Genomic DNA, 25,951 nt, shown 5'->3' on the forward strand with positions numbered 1-25,951 from the left:
CCTTTCTTAGTTGGGTAACTCTAGTTTAGTCCCTCCAAGATTACAGCCAAGGTCTGCTCAGGGCTGCAGTCTCATTTGAAGTCAGACTGCAAGGAGGAGGTATCTGCCTCCATGCTTCCCCATGTTTCTCAGGTTCTCATTAGTTTTGGCCAGAAACATCAGTTCTTTGCCGTATGGATCTTTCCGTAGGGCTGCTTACAACACTGCAGCTTAGAGCAAGGGATTCAAGAGAGAGAGAATAAGAGCCCCCAAGAGGGAAGCTATAGTCTTTTTATAACTTCATCTCAGGAATGACATCCCACCACATTCAGTTCATTAGTAGCAAGTCAATAGGTCCAGCCTGCTGTCAATGGGAAGGAACCACACAAGGGCATGAATGCCAGAAGGTAGGGATTGTTGAAGGCCATCTTAGAAGCTGCCCACTAATGTGGTATATCCATACAACAGTACTATTCAACAATAAAGTAGGAACAAACTACCAAGATATGCTATAAATGGATAAACCTGAAAATCATCAGACTCAGTCAAAGAAGTCAGACATAAAAGACCAGATACAGTACTGTATAATTCTATTACTTGACATTCTGAAAGGGCAAAACTATTGAGACAGAAAGCAAATAAGTTGTTACCCAGGGCTGGGGGTTTGAGTGGGGAAAGCAGAATTTTGCAGGGATGATGGGCATGTTCTAAAACTGGATTGTAGTGATAGCTGCACAACTCTATATATTTACCAGAAATCATTAAATTGTATACTTACAAAAAAGATGGCATGGAATACGAAACAGCTGGCCTGTACTTTTCAAAAACTGTCAATATCAGGAATCATGAAAGGCAGAGGAATTATGTCAGATTAAAAGAAATGAAAAAGGCATGACACCAACTGCAGTGCATGATTCTGAATTGAATCCTGAAGGGTGGGGGGGGGGGGGGGTAGGGCATGGTAGGATGTCATAAGGATATTATTGAGAAATTGGAGAAATTACATAGGGATTGTAGATTAGATAATAGTATCAATGTTAAATTTTCCACATAATTGCCCTGTGGATATGTTGGAGATTGCCCTTGTTCTTAATAAATACATGCTCTTTAGTGGTAAAGTCACATGTTTTCTGCAGCTATCTCTGAGTTAAGGGAAAAAAAATTATATGTGTATAAAGAATGCAGAGGAGTGATAGAGTAAATGTAGTTAATTGTTAACAATTGGTGAATCAATCTTGGAGAATAGCAACTCAAGTTTAAAATTATTTCAAAATTTAAAAAGTTTAAAAAAAAATAAAAGAAATCTTTGAATTCTCTCTCTTAGCTTCCAGCTAAGATCGAACACAGCTATCATTCATCACATAGAAAAACCAACTACGGATAAAAGGAAACAAATAATTTTTGACCTACTACTTGTCAGGTACTGTTTTTGTTTTAACTAATTCTTGTAACACCCTTAGAGTGCTGGCTGTTGACTTTATCTGCCCATTTCAATCACTTAGGGAGTTTTTAAAAAGTCCCTATCCCCTTGTAACAACCACACAGATAAATTTAGAAGGTCTTGGGGCGCCTGGGTGGCTCAGTCGGTTAAGCAGCCGACTTCGGCTCAGGTCATGATCTCGCGGTCCGTGAGTTCGAGCCCCACGTCGGGCTCTGTGCTGACAGCTCAGAGCCTGGAGCCTCTTTCAGATTCTGTGTCTCCCTCTCTCTGATCCTCCCCTGTTCATGCTCTGTCTCTCTCTGTCTCAAAAATAAATAAACGTTAAAAAAAAAAAATTTAGAAGGTCTGGGAGTGGGACTCAGTCATCAGCGTTACTAAAGTTTTCCAGGTAGTTCCACTGTGCAGCCAAGTTGGGATCACTGCCTTGGACCTAAAGCTTTATTATCTCCTTTTTCCATTGTCAAAGTTGAGGCCCAGGGAGATTTGGTAACTTACCCATGGCTACACAGCTTGTGGAAGTGTCAGAGGGTGGAGCTGGACATGAGCACACAGATGTGGGATGTGTCGGAGTATCTATGTGACCCCATTTTCAGTCTCTCTCCACCACACTTCCTGGCCTTTTGGGGTCTTCCCTTGGCTTTCTCCAGCCTGCCATGCAGGCAAGGAGATGATCTAGATGCTGGAAAATATAATCCAACTTGCTTTGGATTTTTAAGGAACTTATAAAATGAACATGGACATTTAAAAGATAATGAATATCTGTAGAAAAACTCTATAAAAGCACAAAGCTATTTTGTGACAAGGTGAAATCAGGCGATGGGTGTAGGTTCAATCCAGAAAGTCTTCTTTGATACGTGGTCAAGAAAGAGAACTGACCTCTCTAAACATTCTTTCTCATGAAAATGTTATCTCCTTTCAACTTTTTTTTTCTTGAAACCCCCAAACCCCATTATTTCCTTTCAACTTTTTTTCTTGACTATAAAAAAGGCTTCTCCTTAAATTTCCTTCAACTAGACAAAACAGACCTAATTTTTAAAAATTGTAAAATAAGGAATTTGCAAAGACTTCGTTCCAAATCTAGAATAATTAAATATGTTTCCTTGAAGCCATCATTCCCATTAACTTACAAATCATTAGGAAGAATTATGTCTCATTTTAGTTTAGTCCTCTCTATTAATTTTTCATACTGCTGAACAGATAACGTTCATGTTATAAACCTTAATTGTTGCTGCTACTAGGTTTCCCAAACATTTAGAAATAAGCCTTTTCAAGTGCGGTTTAAGCTGAAGAAGGGGAAATTTGACCCACAGTTTATCACTTAGCTCATTAGCATACTAATATGACTACAATTTGCATTTGACTAGGGGGTTGTTCTTTCACCCCTGTAATCTTGTTGGCAGAATATCACAGTTTTGGATCTATTTTTAAGACAAATTGTATGTCTACACTGGGGAAATAAGGTGGTGTTAATACAAGAAGCTTGGAAGTGAATTAATTGCTTTGAAACAATCCCTTGTTGGTTTAGCCCCTTAGGTGGTGTTATTTGCACAGCTCTCGCAAATGCTAATGATCAATTCACTTTGGCATTTAAACAAAATCAACCCTAAGACATTTCTCACGCCTCCTAATGAATGATTCCTTTTTTCTTAGTCTCAGGTTACCTGGGTCCTGTGGTGATCTAGAATTGCTCCACTTTGATAAGTAAAAGTATGGCTGAGGCTTTCTAATAGTTTTTTCAAATTAACTAGTTCAGAACGACCCAGCTCTTTTCTAGCCTCCTGTGCAAAACTTTTACCTTGATGTGGATACCCATGGGAAGGAAATTAATGCGGGACTGTATTGATGACAGTCTTACTGGTAATTGAGATTTTTATTATTAAAAAATGTAATTCAATATTTTAAGTAATAACATGTTTTTCTGAAGTAACTGAAAATATTTAAGAAGACCTATAGTAAAAAGCACACTCACTGTATAGAGAGGCAGGATATTTCTGATACAATAACACCATTGTTTTCTGTATGTACTATAGACTGAATGTTTGTGTTCTCCCAAAATTCATAGGCTGAAGCCTAATCCCCACTGTGATGGTATTTTGGAGATGGGGCCTTTGGGAGGGGATTTAGGTCATAAGGGCTCATGGGATTAATGACATAAAAGAAACCCCAGAGGACTGCCTTTCCCTTTCTGCCAAGTGAGGACACAGTGAGAAAACAACCAATCTATGAACCACGAAGTAACTCCTTACCAAACACCAAATTTGCTGGTGCCTTGATCTAGGAATTCCCAGCCTCCAAAACTGTACAAAATAAATTTCTGTTGTTTAAGCTACCCAGTCTATGGTGTTCTATTATAGCAGCCCAACTGGACTAAGAATGCATACCAGGATAAGGATATATAGATATATGGATATATAGGTATATAAATATGTAATATAGCATATTAAAATATACATTTTACTGGACAATTATTTAATTAGAATAAGTAATTTAATGACAGTAAATAATTGGCCAAGAGAAACATTTGTTTCTTTTTATGGCACATCAAATACTAAGTCCCTCAGCCCAGCTGGTAAGATTGTCCTGGTTAGATGAAAGAGTGTCCTTTTCAGTGCACCTACTATATACCTTGTCAACAGGTTTGCATCAGATTGTTCTGTTGTGGGACAAAGTGCCTAGTAAACTCCCTTACAATGGAGAAGGGACTTACAATACCTATCATTTAGGAGTCCAAAATAATTAATTGGTAGCGGTAGAATTTCTGGAATGCTGACAAAAGGAAAGGTGATTTTTGGTGGGCTGTGAGAACTTACTAAGAAGAGGAATGTAAGAGAAAAGTGAGAGCACGTGTGAGGGAGTTCCTCCAGGTTGTGTACAGAGGAATGAAATTATTGGGGCAACAGGTGGGTGGATCTGCATCTTAACTGGATTATTACCAAAGTGAGGGAGGATAGCTATTCCTAGAAAGTCACTCCAGGAACGTGACCTGACCTCTCCATGGGAGGGAAAGGAAAGTGCCTTCCCTCTATCAACAGCACACCAACATCATTAAGAATCCATTATGAATGTGGCACTGGATTCTGGAGGATGGCAATAAATCCTCAGGGTGGTTCTTGTTTTCAGCAGTTTGTGTAATATTTTATTTTTTAAACTGTGTAATGGGCACATAGATGCTTATTTTGTCAATCTCTAATATTTCGTATGCCCATAATATTTCAATTTAAAAACATTAGAAGAGGTAAAAAGAAAGCTGAAAAGATACACAGTGAAATTCTTAATAGTATTTATTGGGAATATGGATAAAAATTTATTCTTTATATTCTTCTCCATTTTCCAAAATAAATATAGTATTTTTATTCAAAATTTTATAAATAAAAAAATTTTTTAAACTACATTACAGAGACATTATATAACATTATTATATTATGTTATATTGCAAGGGCCTAGAATAGTAATTGACATATATTAAAATCTCAATATTTACTGAATGAATGGATGGATGGATGGATGAATGAATAAATGAGACCTTAGGAATACAAACCAGCAGGGAGGAAAATAAAGCTAGGATTGGTACAGGCAGGCCAGTGCCTGGGGCAGATAATTCAATATGGTACAATGTCCAGTGGCCATATTCCTGTTTCTAAGGAGAAGAACAACTCAGGTACAATCTGATTCATTTTGGCAGGTGGGATTGGGCAGAGGCAGAAATGTTAACCTGATCACTATTCTCCACCCTCAGCTAACTATTCTCTTCCTTCTCTTTCCTGCCTACCTGTGTTGCTAAGATTCCATCATTCCTAGCACCTAAGCTTGCCCATCACCATCTGTAGGACAAGCAGAAATGTCTATATATATAACTTGGGTTGTGTCTTGACATAGAATAGATAAAAGCTAGTTATATGCACCAGTATTGTCTTACTTAGTTTAGGCTGCTATAACAAATACCATAGACCAGATGGCTTGTAAACAAAAGATCTGTATTTCTCACAGTTCTGGAGGCTGGAATTCCAAGATTAGAGTTTCAGCATGGTTGGGTTCTGGTGAGAGCCCACTTCTGGGTTGCAGATTGCTGACTTTTCATTGTGTCCTCACATGGCAAAAAGAGGGTGAAAGATCTCTCTCAAGTCCCTTTTAGAGGGGCACTAATCCCATTCATAAGGGTCTACCCTTATGACCTAATTATCTCCCAAGGGCCCCACCTCCTAAACACTAGGGGTTAAGATTTCAACATAGAAATTTGGGGTGGGGGGGACACAAACATTCGGTTCATAATAAGTATCAACCCCTAAAAATACCATCTCAAACATTTCAGAAAGCTAGGGCTGAGACTCTATAGACCAATTACATAGTTTCAGTAATACATTCACTTGCTTTATAGGAGTCCATATTTGTATTTATGCCAAAGTTCTTATACACCCAAGCAGAATTATATACCATTTGGTAAGATTCTGCTTATTAAACTGACTAACAAGGTAATTACTTAGGCCTAGGTGATTTGAAGAAGATACAACAAGAATTTGCACAGAAAATAGCAGTAATCTTCTAAATACAGCCAAGTCAATTGTATCTGTCGTGCACTAACAGAAAGTCTCCTGGGTTTTAGTAGATAGCCCACTATGTAATCATCCTGGCTGAATAGCCTCAGATACTTTGTTTTGAAGGGAGTGCAGAAATCCTGCAGGTTTAATTGCCAATAAATCAGCATGACCTCCACTCCCTGGCAGTCCTTTTTTACAATGATCTTTTCAACCAGAAAATGAAGAGATGGATTTTACAGTGTGTGCGTACTGCCTAGGGTGAGATAACAGAATTACACTTGCCGTTTTCTCCATTACAGTCCATGCTAGATAATGAAGGACTCTATTAATGACATGTTCTGTTTGCTTTTAGGTTATTTTCGTCTTGTATTATAGTTATTTCTTTTTGTTACTATGGAGAGCTGTCTCTCTTTTTTAAAAAAAAAATCATTTGTTAATTCAGTATTTTATCATCACCAGAGATTTTGTTCCCTAGTTAATTCACAAGAATTTGCATTAAAATATTCTGGCTCACTCAACAGGCTATTCACAAACTGATTGAATTGGATGTTACTCTTAGCTGATTTTCAGATTTGTCTTAAAAAGTAGCTATTTTAAATTAATATTTCCTTCATGACTATAACTAATACAGAAATCTTAACACTCATCAATACCCAGATGTAATATCAACCTGCTGCTTGTACTTTTGAACTGTTTGTTTGTTCAAGTTTATTTTAATTTGAATGAGCAATATTTTGTGGTATATATTTATATATTTAGATTTTATTGTATGAACACTATAAGAAAACATCAAAATTTAAAACTACTGAACAATAAGTTCCACTTCCTACTTAATTTTGGAGTGCCACTGCTATGTGTTCTGAATTTTGAGTGATGCTTTACTCGCCTGAAAATAGGGAACTGGACCAGATGACTTCTTGAAGCTCTGTCTAGCTCTAAGATCTCTGATCCAACCTGCCTGGTCAGGAGGGTACCTTCTTCTTCTTTTTTTTTTTATTTTTTTTAATGTTTATTCATTTTTGAGAGAGAGAGAGAGAGCGTGCATGAGCGGGGGAGGGCAGAGAGAGAGATAGGGAAACACAGGATCTGAAGCAGGCTCCAGGCTCTGAGCTGTCAGCACGAGCCTGACACGGGACTCGAACCCACAAACCATGAGATCATGACCTGAGCTGAAGTTGGAAGCTTAACCTACCAAGCCACCCAGTCGCCTCCAGGAGGCCACCTTCTTGTGGGCTGTGTGCTGGACAATACTATCATGCTTTAAATATACATTTAAAAGGTGCTTTAGGATTGAGAAGATTCTGGGATGTTGGCAGCAGTGACCTAGTTTTTTAATCTCTTCAAATCTCTACATAACACAACATAGAGCCACTAGATAGCAAGACCAAAAACATTTAGAATAAAATTAGGTGACAGAGTATCCCTAGAAAAACCAAAATACAAGCGAATGAAAACAAGCCGCCAAAACCGACAAGTCCTGCCATTTGTGTGGTAGAATGGAGAGGAAAGCAATAAGGTCTCTAATGAACCTGAGAACAGAGCAGAGAAAAATAACCAACAAATATCTACTGGAAAGTGAAAAGACTGATTTGAGAAAAGCAGCTGAAATTGGGAGGTAGTTCCCTTACTCCAATGGCAGATGAATGCAAGAGGTCTCCAGTAACGATGGAAGGGACTAGAACATTTTGGTGTCTCTGAACTCATGCAGATGGCCAGCCAGGGCTCTCTTCCAGAATACAGCCTGACCCGGATTCCTGAGAGTAGACTCAAAATTGATCAGGATAAAGACAACAAAACAAAGGAAAGATAAGAGCCATAGCCAGGAAATCTCAGAAATCTCAGAATTAACTCTAAAGAGTTAATTTTTTAAACACTTTATGGAAATAAAAGAGGGAGCTCTATAAAGTTAGCCAAGCTACCCTGAACCATACGACCTTCTGAAGATTCAGAAAAACTCTTTTCACATAAAAGTGGGCAATATATCAGTTACTATATGAAAAAGATAGTGAATAAGGAGCACAATGACATCACTTCAGACAGTGAAAGCACATCAGAAACATGTGTCCACGGAATACATCAAGTCTATAACCTTTAATTTCAAAATAATCTGGAAGATATTAAGAAAAGTAATCTGAAAGATATCAAGACATGAAAAGAAAAACCATAAATCAGATTTTATCGTAAACTCAGAAATGACATGATAGAACTCAGAGACTAACAGTAAAAGAAAAATCGTTTCAGAAATGAAGTCTTTGGGGTGCCTGGGTGGCTTAGTCACTTAAGTGTCTGACTCAGGTCATGATCTCACAGTTTGTGGGTTTGAACCCCACATCAGGCTCTGTGTTGATAGCTCGGATCCTAGAGTCTGCTTCGGATTCTGTGTCTCCCTCTCTCTCTGCCCCTCCCCTGCTTTCGTTCTCTGTCTCTCAAAAATAAATAAATTAAAAAAAAAAAAAGAAATGAAGTCTTAACTGAAAAGAACACAAGAGAACATACAAATAATATATATATATACATATATATATATATATATATATATATATATATATATATATATATTTAAATAAGATCTACACCCAATGGGGCTTGAACTCATGATGATTATGAGTCAAGATCCCAAGTGCTCTACTGACTGAACCAGCCAGGCACCTGTACAAATAATATCTTAGGCAAAAGTTGAAAAGAATAAGAATTTTAAAAATGAAAAAGAAGTTAACAAAGATAAAAACAATTCAAGAGAAAGTGATAAATTAAGGCAAAGAAGTTCCAACATATAGATAATAAGAAGTCCTCAAAAAAAAAAAATCAAAGTCAGGGAACAAAACAAATACTAAAAAAAACATTAATTCAAGAAAACTTTCCTGAAACAAAAAGAAAAAATAATGTAAATTACATATGGCAAGAGTACACCATGTATCTGAGACTATTCACCCAAAACACCAAAATCAAGACATAATTTAGTAAAATTATTGGACTTTAAAGAAAAAGGGAGATTACTATATTACTATATATATAACCATTATATAACTATATATAACTATTACATAGTTATATTATCATCAGTCTTGTCAACACTTTAATGCCAGACATAAATGGAGTAACATATTTAGGCACTCAAAGACATCAAATGTGAACAAGGATATATTTAGCAATGGGGCACCTGGATGGCTCTGTCGGTTCACCATCCAACTTGGGCTCAGGTCATGATCTCACGGTTTGTCAAGCCCCATGTCGGGCTCTGTGCTGACAGCTCAGAGCCTGGAGCCTGCTTTGGATTCTGTGTCTCCCTCTCTCTATGCCCCTCCCCACGAGCACTCTCTCTCTCTCTCTCTAAAATGAAGAGTAAAACTGACCACAAGGTATAAAAAGCACAAACAAATGTTTTTCAGCATGCAAGAACTGAGGGAATATTGCTCTCATTTTTCTCTCTGAAGAGTCTGTCTGCTAGAGATCAGGCTTTAGATAAGCAAGAAGACTAGTGAGACATTGATATTAGTTCTGCTCATGAGCATTAAACATATAATTATGTATAGGATGAAGACTAAAAAAGGTTAAAAGGAGAGTATGGTATGTAATGGCTCTCTGACAGTGTAGATACAGTATAAGTATTAAAACTGAAAGAAAAAAAACTGAGAGGAGAATGGGAGAGGAATATGTGAAAAAAGTCTGTCTGTCCTCAGTAATTGCATGTGTATTTTTCTGAGCCTGTGATGTGTATAACACGGGATAAAGTAAATGGCAATTCTGGGATATTCAAATTGTGTATTACCCTCTCTCCTTGAGAACCAGGATTTTCCAGTGTGGAAAACTAAATACAGAAGGGATTAAATAAAAAACCTATAGTCCCAATTTGACTTGGAAATGTCAATGTTAACTCAGAGATTTATGTTTAAAATGTATGTTTCTCTGTATCTGTGTGTTGTTTAACATAACAATAACAAGGTTTTTACAAGGAGGTTTTCTATTTTAATTTTCATATCTCTTGTTCACTGAAGAGGCCTAGAAACAATGACCAGTCCTGTAGCCATGAGCAGCCTTAGCAGTCAGATTGTGGTCTTGAAATACCATGATGCCATTTCTCCCTGAAAGAAATCTGAGCTTCTTGGGGAAATGGGTGATTGGTTTTCTAGGGCTTCTGTAACAAAGTACCACAAACTGGGTAGCTTAAACAACAGAAATTTATTGCCTCACAGTTCTGCAGGCTAGAAATCCAAAATTAAAGTATTGGCAGGGTTGGCTCCTTCTAAGGGTCATGAGGGAAGGCTCTGTTCCAGGCCTCTCCTCTTAGCTTGTAGATGACCATCTTTTCCTTAAGTTTCTTCACAATGTCTTCTTTCTATAAGTATCTTTGTATTCCCTTTTCTTTATGAGGATATCAGTTATATTGGATTAAGGACCACTCTAATGACCTCGATTTAACTTAATTACCCCTGTAAAGATGCTTTCTCCAAATAAGGTTACATTCAGAGATACTGGGAGCTAGGACTTCACCATATACATTTTGAGGATATAATTCAACCATAGCTGGTAGTAAATATAAAAAATGAACTTTAAACACCTTGTTATATAAATAATGAGGAAGTTTATTAAGATTTACCAGGATCATGTCCAAAGGTCCAACCTAAAGAGGCTCCCACTGGCCAAAGAAAAGGTAGGAAAATTATAACTTGAGCTTCAAAGCTGTTATATATATACACACACACATATATATACATATATATGTATATATATAATTTATGTAATTTATATATAATTATACATATCATATATCATTACTATTTACATATAATTTATATATTTATATATAATTGTGCATATTAAAGATTATGAATATGTTATATATTAATTTATAGATATAAAAATTTGTTTCCTTTAGAGGATGCTAGGGAACTAATTCCTTATCTTGAGAACTGCTGATGTAAAAGAATCAACTATTTATTTTACTTTTCCTATATGAACACTGCCATTGTGTTACTAAATAGTAAACAAGAGTAAACATCTTTTTACAAAAGTATTCCAGCTAATAATTGAAAAAGAAATGATAGAAAATGATAGTACCATTTTTCAACCCTTAGCAAATTAATGGTTATGGGCACTAAGCATCAACAATCTGCTGGCATCACAAAAAAGGGGACAACTCAACATGTGCCTCCAGTGAAAGAAGACCATCACCCCCCATGTCTTGGTCTTTTCAGGCTGCTATAACAAAATGTCACAGACTGGGTGACCTAAAACAGCAGAAATTTATTTCTCATAGCTGTGGAGTCTAGAAGTCTGAGATCAGTATGCCCGCATAGTTGGGTGAGGGCCCTTTTCTGGGTCACAGATTTATTGTTGTATCTTCACATGGTGGAAAAGTCTAGGGAGTTTTATGGGATCTCTTTTATAAAAGCATTGATTCCATTCATGAGGGCATCTCTCTCATGACCTAATAATCTCCCACAGGCCCCACCTATTAATACCATCACCTTTGGGGGTTAGAATTTCAAAATATAAATTTAGAAGGGACACAAACATTCAGACCATAGCACCTAGTCTTCCCAAAGGGACCAAACATGAACTTGATCATGCCTCTGGTCCAGCTTCCAATGCAGGAAATAAAGAGGACAGAGAAGCTTGTTGAACTTCACTATGCATGCACAGTCAACAATATTTAGAGTGTAGGAGAGTATATGGGTTGGGTGGTCTGGATTCCTCAACAGATAGTTTGTGAAGAAAAGCATTGGAGGAGGAACTTCTACATTAAGAGACTTAACAGAAAAAGGTTTCTTTTTTTTTAAATATAATTTATTGTCAAATTGACTTACATAAGACATCCAGTGCTCATCCCAACAAGTGCTCTCCTCGATGCCTATTACCCACTTTCCCCTCTCCCCCACCGCCCATCAACTCTCAGTGTGCTCTCTGTATTTAAGACTCTTTTATGGTTTGCCTCCTTCCCTCTTTGTTTGTAACTATTTTTTTTCACCTTCCCTTCCCCCATGGTCTTCTGTTAACTTTCTCAAGATCCACATATCAGTGAAAACATATGATATCTGTCTTTCTCTGACTGACTTATTGCACTCAGCATAATACCTTCCAGTTCCATCCATGTTGCTGCAAATGGCATGATTTGATTCTTTCTCATTGCTAGTATTCCATTGTATATATAAACCACATCTTCTTTGTCCATTCATCAGTTGATAGACATTTAGGCTCTTTCCATAATTTGGCTATTGTCGAAAGTGCTGCTATAAATATTGGGGTACATGTGCCCCTATGCATCAGCACTCCTGTATCCCTTGGGTAAATTCCTAGCAGTGCTATTGCTGGGTCATAGGGTAGTACTATTTTTAATTTTTTGAGGAACCTCCACACTGTTTTCCAGAGCAGCTGCACCAGCTTGCATTCCCACCAACAGTGTAAGAGGGTTCTCATTTCTCCACATCCTTGCCAACATCTATAGTTTCCTGATTTGCTGATTTTAGCCAGTCTGACCAGTGTGAGGTGGTATCTCAGTGTGGCTTTGATTTGTATTTCCCTGATGATGAGTGATGTTGAGCATTATTTCATGTGTCTGTTGGCCATCTGGATGTCTTCTTTGGAAAAGTGTCTATTCATGTTTTCTGCCCATTTCTTCACTGGATTATTTGCTTTTCGGGTGTGGAGTTTGGTGAGTTCTTTATAGATTTTGGATACTAACCCTTTATCCAATATGTCATTTGCAAATATCTTTTCCCATTCCGTTGGTTGCCTTTTAGTGTCATTGATTGTTTCTTTTGCAGTGCAGAAACTTTTTATCTTGATGAGGTCCCAATAGTTCATTTTTGCTTAGATGTGTCGAATAAGAAATTGCTGTGGCTGAGGTCAAAGAGGTTGTTTCCTGCTTTCTTCTCAGGATTTTGATGGTTTCCTGTCTCACATTTAGGTCTTTCATCCATTTTGAGTTTATTTTTATGTATGGTGTAAGAAAGTGGTCTAGTTTCATTCTTCTACATGTTGCTGTCCAGTTCTCCCAGCACCATTTGCTAAAGAGACTGTCTTTATTCCATTGAATACTCTTTCCTGCTTTGTCAAAGATTAGTTGGCCATACATTTGTGATTCCAGTTCTGAGTTCTCTATTCTATTCCATTGGTCTATGTGTCTGTTTTTGTGACAATACCATACTGTCTTGATTATTACAGCTTTGTAGTAGAGGCTAAAGTTTGGGATTATGATGCCTCCCACTTTGGTTTTCTTCTTCAGTATTACTTTGACTATTCAGGGTCTTTTGTGGTTCCATACAAATTTTAGGATTGTTTGTTCTAGCTTTGAGAAGAATGCTGGTGCAATTTTGATTGAGTAGATTGACATTTGGGTAGTATTGACATTTTAACAATGTGTATTCTTCCAATCCATGAACATGGAATGTTTTTCCATTTCTTTATGTCTTCTTCAGTTTCCTTCATAAGCTTTCTATAGTTTTCAGCATACAGATCTTTTACATCTTTGGTTAGGTGTATTCCTAGGTATTTTATAGTTCTTGGTGCAATTATAAGTGGGATCAGTTTCTTTATTTCTCTTTCCGTTGCTTCAAAAAGAAAAAGGTTTCTTAATAGACAACACTAAACAGTAGTCTAGGGTTACACATTCGGATGTCTTATTACACTTGGGTAATGCAAACATAAAGCAAGGATTGCTTTAGTACTCTGAATAGTGCTGGGGTGCCTAGGTGGCTCAGTCAGTTAAGCATTCCACTCTTGATTATGGCTCAGGTCATGATCTCACAGTTCGTGGGTTTGAGCCCCTCATCAGGATCCCTGCTGTGCAGAACTGCTTAAGATTCTCTCTCTTTCTCTCTCTCTCTCTCTCTCTCTCTGCCCCTCCCCTGCTCACTCTCTCTCTCTCAAAATAAAATAAAATATAAAATACTCCAAATAGTGGTTACTTTTGTCGAGTTAGGAGGTTATTGTTGGAATGGGTATATAGAGGGCCTCCTGGGTAGGGAGGGGGCTGGCAGAGTTCTAGTTCCTGGCCTGGATAATGGTTATAAAAGTGTCTGCCTTAATGACTCATTAAGCTATATGTTTGTGTTGTATGTTTTTTTTTTTTTTGTGCCTTTTCTGTTTTTCAGTAAAAACACTTATCTTCTTTTTATTTTTGTTTTGTTTGTTTTGTTTTAAGTGCTATGCAAAAACAAAAAGTTTTAGAAGAAACCCATGCTGTATGCTGCTTTCATTCCAGGACACTTGTCAGTGTCTTCCAAAAGTGCTACTGTGACCCCATTTCCCATTAAATTCAGTGAAGCCTGTTCTTTGGATAATAGGAAAATTCATTTCTGTCTACAACCTGACTTAAGGACAGGATAGGAAGAAAGCAAGTGAGATACCAGCAAAGTAGAAAAAAATGTTTTGCATTTTTTTCCAAGCATATTCCTGCAGAAAAAATAATATTAAGTAAAACTGGGAGAGCATAGGTATAGCTATGGCAGCATGCGTATAGTAGTATCATAAAACCTCTCTGAGAAGCCACAGAAGCCCTCACTGTCCAGATTTCCAGCTACACTTCATTCAGATTAGACAAAGTGGCTTTTATCCATTTGATCCACTGATATTTTTTTAAGCTACTTTTTTAAAAGCTACCCGGAGATTAGTCTGCCACCCAAATCAATCTTTAAGTTATCAGCCAGATCTCTCTGAAAGTTAGCTTTCCTGAAGTATTCATTAAAGCAAAGAACTGGAGTCCACTGTCTGAACAATAACACATTCCCTGCAATGAGTGAAGAGGGGGCCATGGGATCTGTATCAGACAATCTGCAAGTATTTATTGAGCACAGATATTTCTGTATAGTCTTAATTTCAAATATGGGGTTTGAGCCCTAAATATAGGGTCACCATACCTACTTTATAAAATCATTCTTTCTCTTTCTTTTTCCACTCTTAATGAAAACAATGCTGCACTTATGGGTAGATCTGACAGATGGATTTAACTTATTATTATTATTTTTTTTAATGTTTGTTTTTGAGAGAGAGAGAGAGAGAGAGAGAGAGCACGAATGGGGGTGGGGCAGAGAGAGGGAGACAGAATTCGAAGCAGGCTGCAGGCTCTGAGCTGTCAGCACAGAGCCCAACATGAGGCTCGAACTCACAAACCAAACCGTGAGATCATGACCTGAGCTGAAGTCAGATGTTTAATGGACTGATCCACCCAGGTGCCCCTGGATTTAACTTATTCTTAAGTTTTTAAATTATTGGAACCAGCCCAGGAGGTTTGGAAGATATGCCCAGAACATCTAAGGAGCCACTTGGAGGAGGGGGTTAGCAAGTAGTCAGTTATTTAAATCCTGGCAAGTATTTAAGGCCCAGCTCAGCATCATATCTCTGTTCTCCAAGCCCCTTGAAAACTTTATAGATTGAACCACATAGCCTAGCTTTTACTAAATTGCCACTATTATCTATTGTTCTCCAACTACATTATGATTATTAACTTTGTGTCCTTATCTGGTTACAAAGCATGCTGAAGGCAGCAATTGTGTCCTAGACTTTTCTTGCATTCTCTGCTGCATATAGAAAACACTCGGTACTTACTGATCTCATTGATCTATCTTTTAATCTGTCCATTTATTCAATCAACGGTATTTACTGTCGACGAACTACATGCTGGGGTTATAGCTACGAGCAAGTTGTGCTCTTGTGTTAACTTCCATTTTAATAGTTGGAATATGGGAAAAAACCCCAGGATACATCTTTTCCCCCCAAACTATAGACTCTAAAATGACTAACTTTCCCACAGGCGCTAGGCCACCCTTTGTCCAAAAAGATTTCCCAGCCCATTCTGCTTAGTAACAGGCAAATTAAAAGAAAAGAAAAAACAAAACAGGTTCAGCAGGTATGAATTCTTTCTGATTGCTGGCCTCTTCCATGAGGTGCGTTCTTCAAAAAGTCAAGTAGAACCTTTCAAAATCCTGGGATAGGAGGGGATTTGCATAGTTTCCCTTTGACTCCTGTACTTCTCCCCATTACTCTCCCTCAGACATATACTATTGTGTGTGTGTGTGTGTGTGTGTGTGTGTGTGTAGATGCACATATGTGTATATATGTGTACAGAAATGTGTGTGTATATGTGTGTGTACATGTGTGTGTATATATAATGTTTGTCTTCTTCATAGTGTTTTTAGGGAGATTTTTATTTTTAAATCAGTAGTCACCCTCGTGTCCTTTCCCCTCTAGAGAGATTTCTCAAAGACAGGGTGGTGCCAAAGCTGTAAACCTCTACCTTTGTGACTCTCTTTTTGATGTTGGAGCTCTCTCACCACCTGCTCTTTTTGTCTAAGCAATTCCCAAGCTTCTACAAGCCTGGGAATTTGGCTCCTTCTTAACTATTGTTATTTATTTCATTAATAGTGTCAAAGTGGCAAATCTTAGAGTGCCGTGACATTGATTCTCAAAGTAAGTGTTTTCTTGATTTTATTTGTTTTGACAAAATAATCTTTGACAGACAGGAAAACTAAATACATTTGCCCCAGACAAACTGCCCCAGATTTATAATATATATAGTATAAAAATGATAAAACTCTGCTCTTAAAAAAATCATAGTGCAAATTGATGCAGCGCTGCAGATAAAATTAAAAATCAATTAGGGACACCTGGCTGGCTCAGTCGGTGGAGCATGTGACTCTTGATCTCGGGGTTGTGGGTTCGAGCTACACATTGGGTGTAGAGATTACCTAAAAATAGAATCTTTAAAAAAATTAACTAATTGATAGATAGATAGCTATGGTACCTTCTGAATGAGGAAAAAAGTGAAAAAGTCACAGGGTCTGCTCTCAATAGACATAAAATTACCATTGCATCCCAGTGCTGCTACCAGGCCAATATATAGTAAGCACAGTAATACTTGTTGAACGAATGAATTAAATTAAATTTTATCCACCACTCCCAGATCCCTAATACCTAAGAGTGGATTATCAATGAAGAAAAGGAAACATGTTATTACTATAAATAATAGGATTATAATAAATCATTGCATCATTTAAAAATAGTGTTGCTATGGTCAAAATTTGGTGCTTTAAGCGAGGGCTTATAAATAATTGTTCACTCACTTTTTGTACATCATTTGAGTAATCCAATTATGGACAGATGGGAAGATAAAAGTTTCCCCAAAAGGAATAAGGAGTCTTTTTCCTATGGAAATGCACAAACATTCTAAACATGTCCAAGATTTATTCTAGGTGGTCCATTCTTAATACCCAAAGAACTGCTGTCAGAGGTGCTACTGCTTCAAGGTGGGGCTGAGTGTCTTTGAAGTAACGTGAATTAATGGGTTCTCATGTGGGTTGATTGGTTTTATTTGTCCAAGTAAAAAGGGCACGTGGGAAGCAGATGGTTGTCACTTGGCACAGAATGGCTCCAGATGATTGTACTATTCCCTCGTTGAGCTCTGAGGAAGCTCAGAGTTGTCCATAGTTGGACAATCAGTGAAACTTGCAGATTACTGTGGACAGAGAGTGTTTCCTGCATGTAGTCTGACCTGAAGTCTATGTGGCAGAATTTCCTTGTATGGGTTTGTTTACCTCACAGGAGTCTTTTGAAACAATTCAAAGTCCTAAAGGACTAAAGAATTCTGGTCAAATGAATACAGTTCATGTCTCTTTTCCATACCAGAAATGACAGAGAAAATATTGAAATTGGTTAGGTTTTCTCTTATTCTTACAAACAGAACAATAGTAATGCAGTGACCTTCTAAAGCCATAGGATGAGTTAAACAGCTGGTCTGATCACAGCAGTTTCTCTAAGAGTGGATCATTTGGGTGGCAGCACTGGGGGCTGGGACATGTTTTAGATAGCCAATTGAGTATTTCTACCCCTTAAAGGTATGATCAGTTATAACCCTCAAAGTAAGTGTAAGACAATTAATTCGGTTAATATGTTGCTACTGACCCATGAATTCAAGCTATAATTTTCTCATATAAAATATTTTAAACAGGTAGCTTGCCTATTTACACAATCCACAAAGCTACAGTATTCTTTCTAACTTGCCTACCAGGTGAGTGGAAGAATTTGAAACCTGACCAAGTCTCCAGATGGGATACATACTGTATACTGACTACTGTCATATTATCAGAGATCAGTAAAAAAAAAAACAGTGTGAATCAAAAGCGTGTAACTTAAGGGGCACCTGGGTGGCTCAGTCAAGTAAGCATCCGACTCTTGATTTCGGCAGGTCATGATCTCACGGTCTGTGAGTTTGAGCCCCGCATCAGGCTCTATGTTGGTGGTGTGGGGCCTGCTTGGAATTCTCTCTCTCTCCCTCTCTCCCTCTTCCCCACTCATGTTCACTCTCTCTCTCTCTCTCAATATAAACAAATAAACTTAAAAAAAATTTTTTTAAGTGTGTAACTTAAGAAATAAGTCTGTATGTATTCTTAAACAATAGCTCTCTGTATATTTGCCCCTAGTTCTGGGCCTGTGTTGAGTCATATCTTCATTCATTTATTTAACAAATATTTATCAAGCTCCTACTGTGTGCGGGGCTCTGATGTAGGCACTGGGAACATGATAGTGACTGAAACAGATAAACACTGTGAAGCTTACACACTAGTGCATTTAAGTATAATGATTCATTGTATGAGCCACATTCACCAAGTTTAGTTCCAAGGTTGCACTAACTGCCCCATTTTATTTTACTCTGTCTCTGAGAACTCTGGGCGCTTGCTCTTAAATGGCTCTTCATTCTCTTCTGAAGAATGCTTTAATTTGGCACATGGACTGACAAAATTTCACTTTGTTCTTAGTATTCCCAAACCTGTCTTTCCCGTCTGGTGTGTCTTCCCTGAGAAACAAAATGAGAAGCAAATGGCCTAGTGATAAGCCTCCTGGCTTACAACTCCCAGACCCTACTACATTTCTGTACAGCTCAAATCAGAGGTGTCCTGAGTAATGAAGAGATACTAGACAATAGACCTGTGCTTTGTTTAAGCTGCAGAGTGTATGATTCTGCACAATAAGGAGTATTTCTGAGCATAGCTTCTGCTTGGCCCGGTAGAACATGAAGATAAACAGGGGTAGTACCAACTTAATGATGACTTCTACCACCCTAATGTCCTGTTTTCTTTCCCTCTTTCCACTTAGTAAACATTTTCTACCTTTTTACATACTCCTTAAGTCATTTTAGAGGCTGATAAAAGGGAATGCCCCTCCTCTGACCTATCCATCCTGCTCTCATGGAAGGGGGCCCTGGCTGTAGTAGCTAGAGGCCTGATCCCTAAGAGCGACTAGGAGTGGGAGAAAGTACCTTAGGGTTTCCTTCCCTGCTCCCTTAACTCTGAGTCTTCATTCACTATGCTATGCCTTAAGCCTCCAACATTCCAAGATCTAGAGCAACTATCCACAGGCCTGAGTTTCTGTATGATAGTGGTAACTAGCATTGGTTGAGTGCTTACTATAAACTAGGCTCACACTGAGCACTTTACATGTAGTGTCCTGCTCAATCCTCCCAATCTAATGCAGTAAGTACTGTTATTACCAGAGAGGAAACTCTGAGTAGACATTTTTTTTAGTGCTGGACAGGAATACAGCACAGAGTGTTGGTTTTGGGGGCTGAGGTTCAAGAGAGAGAAAGTGTTTTATATTGGTTATGTATTGCTGCATACCCTCAGAAGTTACCCCAAATTTAGCAGCTTAAAACAACACACTGTTACTATCTCATAGTTTCTGAGAGTCAAGAACCTGGGGGATACCTTAGCTGTATGGTTGTGGCTCAGGATCTCATGAGGTTGCCCTCTAGGTGTCAGCCAGGGATACAGGCGTCTGAAAGCTTGACTGGGACTAGAGGATCTGCTTCCAAGATGGCTGATGTACATGGCTCTTGGCAGAAGCCTCAGTTCCTTACTGGCTGCTGGCAGAAGACCTCAGTTCCTTGCATCTTCAGTCTCTTCACATGGTTGCCACAAGCCATGGTAGCTGGCATCCTCCAGAAAGACGAATCCAAGAGAGAGCAAGGCAGAAGCTACAATGTCTTTTATAACCTAGCCTCAGAAGTGTCATTCCATTGCTTCTGCCATGTTCTATCCATCACATAGACCAAATCTGATATAATACACGAGAGAACTACAGGAGGGCATGCATACCTGGAGGTGTGGATCATTGGAGGACCATCTCGGGATCCATCTAGGGATTATTAAAACCAATTGGGGATTATTATATTAGTTGTTACTTTACCAGAAGTTAGGTTCATAACACTGTCAGCCTGGCCATATCAAAGTTTTTTTGATTCCCATTTTATATATGTTGGGAACTTAGATATTTGCTCAAGGTAATACTACTATTGTGGAAGAGAGAAGGAGTCTAATGAATGAGGTCAGACTGCAGAGGTCACTCTCACAACCAGAACTCTATAGGACCCTACCCTCAAAGAGCAGGCCATACTGTCATAATTCCTTTTAACCACCAGTCCAAACCTAAGAAATAAGGTCGGGGGAGCTAAAACAGAAAATGGAGTGCAGCCTGAGTGCTACTCAAGGTTCCCTTTCAGATGTATATGGCACAGCATCCTAGAAAAATGGAAGATAAGTAATATGTTTAAATCAGAAGCACAATCAGGACCAGAGATAGAATGAGGGCATTAAAGAAAGGGATCTCCTGCTTCTGATGTGCTGATTTTTTAAAAATTTAATTTATTTTTTAAATTTACATCCAAGTTAGTTAGCATATAGTGCAATAGTGATTTTCAGAGTAGATTTCTTAATGCCCCTTACACATTTAGTCCATTCCTGTCCCACAACCCCTCCAGTAACCCTCTGTTTGTTCTCCATATTTAAGAGTCTCTTATGTTTTGTCCCCCTCCCTGTTTTTATATTACTTTTGCTTCCCTTCCCTTATGTTCATCTGTTTTATATCTTAAAGTCCTCATATGAGTGAAGTCATATGATATTTGTCTTTCTCTGATGGACTAATTTCACTTAGCATAATACCCTCCAGTTCCATCCACGTAGTTGCAAATGGCAAGATTTCATTCTTTTTGATTGCCGAGTAATACTCCATTGTACGTATATACCACATCTTCTTTATCCATTCATCCATCGATAGACATTTGGGCTCTTTCCATACTTTGGCTATTGTTGATAGTGCTGCTATAAACACTGGGGTGCATGTGTCCCTTAAAAACAGCATACCTGTATCCCTTGGATAAATACCTAGTAGTGCAATTGCTGGGTTGTAAGGTAGTTCTATTTTTAATTTTTTGAGGAACCTCTATAGTGTTTTCCGGAGTGGCTGCACCAGTTTGCATTCCCACCAGCAGTGCAAAAGGGATCCTCTTTCTCCGCATCCTCGCCAACATCTGTTGTTGCCTGAATTGTTAATGTTAGCCATTCTGACAGGTGTGAGGTGGTATCTCATTGTGGTTTTGATTTGTATTTCCCTGATGATGAGTGATGTGGAACATTTTTCCATGTGTCGGTTGGCCATCTGGATGTCTTCTTTGGAGAAGTGTCTATTCATGTCTTTTGCCCATTTCTTCACTGGATTATTTGTTTTTTGGGTGTTGAGTTTGATAAGTTCTGTATAGATTTTGGATACTAACCCTTTATCTGATATGTCATTTACAAATATCTTCTCCCATTCTGTCGGTTGCCTTTTAGTTTTGCTGATTGTTTCCTTTGCTGTGCAGAAGCTTTTTATTTTGATGAGGTCCCAGTAGTTCATTTTTGCTTTTGTTTCCCTTGCCTCTGGAGACGTGTTGAGTAAGAAGTTGCTGTGGTTGAGGTCAAAGAGATTTTTGCCTGCTTTTTCCTCAAGGATTTTGATGGCTTCCTGTCTTACATTTAGGTCTTTCATCCATTTTGAGTTTATTTTTATGTATGGTGTAAGAAAGTGGTCCAGGTTCATTTTTCTGCATGTCACTGTCCAATTTTCCCAGCACCACTTGCTGAAGAGACTGTCTTTATTCCATTGGATATTCTTTCTTGCTTTGTCAAATATTAGTTGGCCATACGTTTGTGGGTCCATTTCTGGGTTCTCTATTCTGTTCCATTGATCTGAGTGTCTGTTTTTGTGCCATCTGATGGACTGATTTAGGGTTTTCATTTCCTAATATGTGTGAAAATGACATAAGTAATATGGTAAAAAGTGCTGCAAGGATGCTTTTCATTAATGCTGAATAATTAACACAATAAAAGGAAAAGATATAGACACTTACCATGGCAAAGTATAAAGAATGCAAATTAGGGTCAATAATGTGAATTGTTTGCCATTTGTGTTTGGCTAATATAATCACATTCAGGAATAAATGCAAGGAAATCATGGACTCTAAAGGACAGGTAGGAGACTAAGAAATTCTTTTCCTGGATATTTCTCTTGGGACTGCCTCTGCCCTACCTTCTACTTCCAAAAACTAAATAAGAAGTAGCTAGCTATTCCTCTTGAAAAATGATGTTTGCTGTAGAGATCTCATGGAAGGCTGACCCAGAAGGGCATAGTCATCCAACAATTCTGTTAGAGATGATGCCAAATTAAGAAGCTCATGTGTATCTTCCTCTTCTGAAGAGCCTTCTTTAATTTTGCCATGGTGGTCCAGGTACTCCCTGTACCTCTTTTGTCCAAATGGAAGCTTGGATTAAGAAAGAGTAAAGAAGGAAAAGTTAGTCATTTGAAAACATGGAGGAATGCTTGGGTGGCTCAGTCAGTTAAAGCATCTGACTTTGGCTCAGGTCATTATCTCATGGTGTGAGTTCAAGGCCCATATCTGGTGAGCTCATGCCCCACGTTAGGTGAACACAAGTCCTTCCTCAAGTGAGCCCCACTTAGGGTGAGCATGAGCCCAGCTTGAGGTGAGCCTGAGCCTCGCTTTGGCTGAGCCCTGCTTCTCTCTCTCTTTCTGCCCCTCGTGGGATTCTCTCTCTCTCTCTGCCCCTCACTCACTTGTGCCATCTCTCTCTGTGTCAAAAAAAAAAAAGACAAGAAAAGAAAAGAAAAAAAGAAAAGAAAATGGAACACAGAAAACTAGGGGAGGCAGACACTAGGGGGAGGAAGGTTGTATTACCCTAGGGGTTGTTGGGAAACTCTTCCCAGTTAGATTCTCAGTGACCTGACTTCTTGAACCTCTTTCCTCTCTCCAATACGTCTGAAAAATCCAGTTTGCTTTCTTTTCCTTTCTGACCTGTTCACACTTACTATACTTCTTGTTTCTCATTTTCCTCCAAAAGTGGATGTGGAATGGGATGTATGCCTGTCTTGCTGTGCACTGAGATAAGTACACAAGCCCTTTCATTTTGGGGGCTATATTGGGGGCACCATGGGGAAATAAAAAGGGATAAAAAATAACAACATGAAGAAGTTATGAAGTCTTCAAAACCTTTACACAGCATTTTGCTTTATCCTTATCTGGTACCCAGAAGTGTAGATGGATCCTTTTCTGTCCCTATGGGTGGAGCTCTCATCAGACCTCCTCCTTCCTGCACCTCTTCCCTTCCTTATCTTGTTCCCACAGACTCCTTCCTCCTTCCCCAAGGGCCTCTCTTTCAAGATGGGTAAGTATAGTTTGGGTGTAGACACGTAGACATTCAAGTGCTCCCAGGTACAAGAACTCATTTACTGTCAGAGTCCTTCCAAGACATCTCTCTCAATGCCTCTCTCGTGCCACCTCAGGAGCTAAAGACATAAAAACTGCAGTTGAGGAGAATGGACTGGGGAATGGAAAATCTAGAGACTTTGGGAAGGTACCAAGGATACATCACACTTTGACATTTTGCTGAGGGCCCTTGGTAGCTGGCCTGAGTACTTCCGGCCATCATCTCTAGGTGATGCATTTAATAGGCTGCTCTAAGTGGGTGTTCTCTGTAAATGTGAATCTGGGCACTTGCAGATGTTAAGGAGGATGAACCAGAGGAATCTTATCTGGCATAACCAGGAAGCCAGTGCTTTGTAGGACAGGCCAGTTACCACAACTTGATGGTATCACCTACAAGGACAAAACTTGGCAGCTTTGGTTTGCTAATGGGCATCAAAACTACTAGTCATTTTTCATAATAGAAGAGAGAGTACATCCAAAGTCAACTTTTGAAAATGTCTCCAACTCTTGAGGCACCTGGGTGGCTCAGTCAATTAAGCTTCTGACTCTTGATTTCTGCTCAGGTCATGATCTTACAGTTTGTGAGTTTGAGCCCTGCGTCAGGATCTGTGCTAACAAGGTAGAGTCTGCTGGAGATTCTCTCACTCCCCTTCTCTGTCTGACCCTCCCCTTCTCATACTCTCTGTCTGTCTCTGTCTCAAAATAATAAAAAAAAAAAAATTAAAAATGTCCCCAACTGTGGGTGTGCTTAATGCCTTCAACAACAAGGTCAACAAAGAGTACAAATTGGAAGCTGAATATTAATGTTATTTCAAAGGACTCAGAAGTTGTTAGGTAACTCAGTTAGGTATAGCTTGTTGGTAGTTTAGTCTTTAGTGATATGAAATACACTTTATGTGACAAACCTCTTGAAGTTCACTCATATAGCTTAAGTTCTCATTTATGTTTGAATGACATGGTCATAGTGGTAATTGTCTCTCAGCATCATCAATGATAACTGAGACTGGTCTCCTTAGTACCTTGATTTCTTGGCCCTTTCCATGAGGGCAATTGTACCCTACATCCAGCCTTAGGAGAAGAAACAAAGGCAGATTCAGGGACCAAAAGTATTCATGATAATGGATAAAGTAATTAAAAGCATTATATATAAGTAATTATATATCTTGAAAGTTATTTAGTGTGGGGCATATTTTTATGAGATAAAACTTCTATGTGGTGTGCATACTTAAAAAATTGATCTTAATTTGAAAAATAACTCTACATTGGAGAAGGGAGCTGATGACACAATTGTTTGCAGAAGTTAAAAAAAAGAAAAAGGTAAAAAAGAAAACCCACTGGAGAATTTTGAGAAACTCCAGATGGATTTGAACTTGTTGATGGAGGCAGAGCAATAGTATGACAGATTAGATCTGACTCAAGGATCCATAATTTTCAAAAGGAATTTTAGAATTATCACATAAACTGAATTTGATGAAAGAAGGAAAAACCTCTAGAATTTATAAATGTCTGCCCATGGGTTTTGAAGAACTATTAGCAAGTGTGGAACAGCCCTAAGGGTAAAATGGGGCAATGAACTTGTTACCCTGTCCAAGACAGCTGGGCCTCCTGTTCTTATCCAGCCACATGGAAATGGTTATGGTTCCCTGGATACTCCATGTTGTGACTTCTCCCCTCCCACATTCCCTTCCCACTATTATCAACCCTATTGGGTTCTCATAGCACTGTATACTTTCCTTCTGTGGCAATTAACACAGTTTGTAATTAATTTATTTATTTGAAAATTTGATTGTCTGACTTCATCATACTGCAAATTTCAAGAATAGGGACTGTGACTATTTTGTTCAGAATTGTATCTGTACCTAGTACAAGGTATCTGGTAGTAATCTGTAAATATTTTTTAACAAATGAACCTTAGCACATGTTTTTTGTTTTGTTTTGTTTTGTTTTTTCTTTTCTCTGCTTGGAATGTCTTCCCTCTTCCTATTTGGCTAGTGATCTCATATTTACGTTTTCCAAAACCCACCCTGTAGCACGACTCCAAAATACTGCTCCTTTAGAGGAAATTATGACCTCCTTTCTCTGTACATTTTCTAAGCATCTGGATTGCTGTACTCACCAACACTGTCCTGCAACTGTTCGTTTACATGGCTCCCTTGACAATTAGACTGTGAGCTCCTTGAGTCCCGTGACTGGGTCTTATTCATCTTTTTATTCCAAGTATCTAGTGGCATTAGTAGATGCTCATAGATATTTGGAAATTGAAGTAATATTGAAGCTTATGTTTTCTAGCCACCTCAACAAAGGAGAAGTTGTTTTAGGGGCAGTGGTGAGCTGTAGCTCAAAAGTTCATTGAAGGTGCAGGACACCAATGATGCCCCCCAGTAACATTGGTGTTGTTTCCACTTATTTAAGAGACTTACTGCTTTTCTCCCTCACTCTTGTGGCCCATATGGGGCCTCCCAGGCCACT

At 38.5% G+C, this 25,951-nt stretch overlaps 1 long non-coding RNA gene across 1 annotated transcript in view; it reads left to right on the top strand.

Moving 5' to 3' along the window:
* LOC132661654 (uncharacterized) overlaps positions 1-25,951 on the top strand; it is a 208,814-nt gene that overhangs the window by 19,059 nt on the left and 163,804 nt on the right. Inside the window, exon 2 of the long non-coding RNA XR_013554639.2 lies at positions 1,304-1,399. This is a non-coding gene — a long non-coding RNA (uncharacterized LOC132661654). The remainder of the gene's footprint in view (positions 1-1,303; positions 1,400-25,951) is intronic.

This window comes from Panthera onca, chromosome A3 (assembly GCF_046562875.1).
Source record: "Panthera onca isolate mPanOnc1 chromosome A3, mPanOnc1 haplotype 2, whole genome shotgun sequence".
NCBI classification, from domain to species: Eukaryota; Metazoa; Chordata; class Mammalia; order Carnivora; family Felidae; genus Panthera; species Panthera onca.